At 38.9% G+C, this 2,964-nt stretch overlaps 1 pseudogene across 1 annotated transcript; it reads right to left on the minus strand.

The window, feature by feature from the left end:
- Positions 1-2,216: 2,216 nt before the first annotated feature.
- Positions 2,217-2,671, minus strand: LOC308239703 (nucleoside diphosphate kinase B-like; annotated as a pseudogene). Its single transcript has one exon. The product of its transcript is annotated as a nucleoside diphosphate kinase B-like (transcript).
- Between the last annotated feature and the right edge of the window lie 293 nt (positions 2,672-2,964).

Consider the following 2,964-nt stretch of genomic DNA (forward strand, 5'->3'; position numbering starts at 1 on the left):
ATTCCTGGAAGAACATGCAGCAAGTAGTTGAGAATGTCCCTGTCACTACAGTTCCCAGGAAATCCATACTCTCATGATAACTCACACCAGCAATTGCCTCCAGCAACCCATCAAAATTTCGAGTTTAAAGTTCTTACTGGTTTACATGGCATCTAGCAGAATCTGCCACAGGGAAGCAAATGCTCAGGTCCTGTGTCTCCCTGCAGCACCCATTTCTCCCCAGGTCATTTGACTTGTGACCTCAATTCTCTGAAAGGTTCACGAAAAGTCCTTAATTTGCATTCTGTCCAACTTTTTTTCTCACTAGGGCAGGAGTGACAGCTTCCTAACTCTCTCCCTCTCCAAGTTGAAACTGGAAGTTCTTTAGACACTGAAATTTGAATTTCATGTAATTTTCACATGTCACAAAATATTATTCTTTTGTTGACTTTTTCATCCCCTTAAAAATATAAAGGCCATTGTTAGCTCACAAGCTGTACAAAAGCAGGTAGCAGGCTGGATTTGGCCCACTCATGGTAGTATGCCAACCCTTGACCTAAGGGATTTAGTGCTAGTTCATGGGTGGTCATGTCTTATGGGGAATGGTCTGCTGAGGGTCTCCTAAGAAACGTTTCCTCACTCTGAGAGACACATAGAAAAGATAGTTTAGATTTTTCATTTCAATGTTGCATGTCTGAACATGATACACAGAACTTCAGCAGCCACCTTGCAACTCTGTGGGGACTAGCCTGAAGATAAAGCTAAGAGGCTGAGGATGGCAAAGCAGAAAAATGAAGAGAATTTGGTGTCTTGATGACATTGTTTAGCACCTTAGTTAATAAACACTGGAGCCTTCCTACCTCAGAACTTTTTGTATGAGATAATACAATTTTCTTATCTTTAATTATTATTTCTTATCAAGTTATAGTTTCTGTTAGGCATTCTAACTAAAACAATGAGTCAAAATATTTTTACATCATCAAAATAAAGCATTCTGCTCATTGATAGACACTGTTAAGAGAATGAAAACACAGCCACAGAATGGGAGCAAATATTTGCAAATCATATATTTGATAAAGAACTTAGTCCAAAACTACAAGGAGTTCTCAAAACTCAATAATAAAAAACAAACACAATTAAAATAAAATACAAGCAAAATATTTGAGCAGACAGTTTACCACAAAAGATATATGGATGGCAATAAGCACATAAAAAGATGCTCAACATCATTAATCATTAGGGAAATGCAAATTCAAGCCATAATGAGATACCACTACTCCCTTGTTTAATTGACTAAAATTAAAAGATGAATTAAACCAATTGTTGGAGAATATGGAGGAACTGGAACCCTCATACCCTGCTGGTGGAATATAAAATGGTACAGTCACTATGGAAAACAGAGTTACCATATGACCCAGCAACCCCTCCTCTGGGTATCTACCCAAAATATTTGAAAACATTTATTCTCAAAGATATACAAACTTCTATGTTCAATACAGTATTATTCACAGTGGCCAAGACATGGAAACAGCCAAAGTGTCCCTTGATAGATGATTAGATAGAAATGTGGTACACATATACCATGGAATACTACTCAGCCATAAGAAAAGATGAAACACTCCTATTTGCGACAACATGGATGGATCTTGAGAATATCGTGCTAAGTGAAATAAGTCCTACAGAAAAAGTCAAGAACCATAAGATTTCACTTATATGTGGGACATGAAAACAACAAATGAACTAACAAGAAAAACAAACAATAACTCATAGACACAGATAACAGTATGGTGGTTACCAGAGGGAGGGGGGGTGGAGCGAGGTAGTAAAGGGCAAAAGGGGCCAAATGTATAGCAACAGAAGATTTGATTTTGGGTGGTGGGCACACAATGCAATATACAGATGATGTATCATGGAATTATACACTTGAAACCTATATAATTGTATTAACCAATGTCACTCCAATATATTTAATTTTAAAAACATTAAATATATATCTGCCATATGATTGAACCATTCTTTTCCTAGGAATTTACCCAAAGAAATAAAAGTATTTTTTCACACAAAGACTTGTACAAGAATGTTTATAGCCTTTCTTCTTCCAGTTTCCAAAGGCTTTATTGTAAATATGCTTTAGAAAAGGAAGATCGATCCTATTGCTTCCAGGTCAATGCAATGAAGAGCTGTGTCCAGGGACACATCCAAGCGGAGCTGAAAGTAACTGATGATTTGTATACTTCTTATTCATAGGTCCAGTCAAAAGCACAAGACTTGTAGTCAATCAATTCTTCAAGCTTAAACCATAGGCTGATTTCTTTCACAGCACTTTATACTGAATGACTGCTGTGAATGATGTTCCCACCAACCTGAATGCAAAAGTCTTCCTGGTTCCTGGCTTAGAATCTGCTGGATTGGCCTCCCCAAGCATCATTCTCCCTGTCTTCACCACATTCAGCCCCTCCCAGACCATAGCCACCACAGGCCCTGAGTGTATATACTTCACAGCCTGGGGTAGAATGGGCGATCTTTCAGGTCAATGTAGAGCTGCTTCAGGAGTTCTTCAGAGGCCTAAAGAAACTTCATGGCCACGAGATGGAATGCCTTCTCCTTGAAGTGGTTGATGATGTTGCCCATCAGGCCACTCTGCATGCCATCCATCCTTGATGGTGACGAAAGTGTGCTCCATGTTGGCCATGGTCTGAGGAGCCAGCCCAGAGTTGGGGGGACTGAAGAGGTTACCTGGAAAGACCACAAGAGCTGGAAGTCGCCCCTATAGCCACTTTTTTTTTTTTTGCTTTGTTCCTGACTTCTATGCTATTCTGATACCTATCTGGAATCTTCTTTCTCCCCTCCCCACTTTGGCTTGGGAATTGTGATCTCTTCCAACACTGATTTTTTTTCCTTTTGGTCAGATAAAAATATATTCTCCCATAACAAAGATTTAGTATGTAGCATCCTCTGACATTTAACAGACACAAATATTTGTGT

The sequence above is a fragment of the Plecotus auritus genome (genome assembly GCF_963455305.1).
Source record: "Plecotus auritus genome assembly, chromosome: X".
NCBI classification, from domain to species: Eukaryota; Metazoa; Chordata; class Mammalia; order Chiroptera; family Vespertilionidae; genus Plecotus; species Plecotus auritus.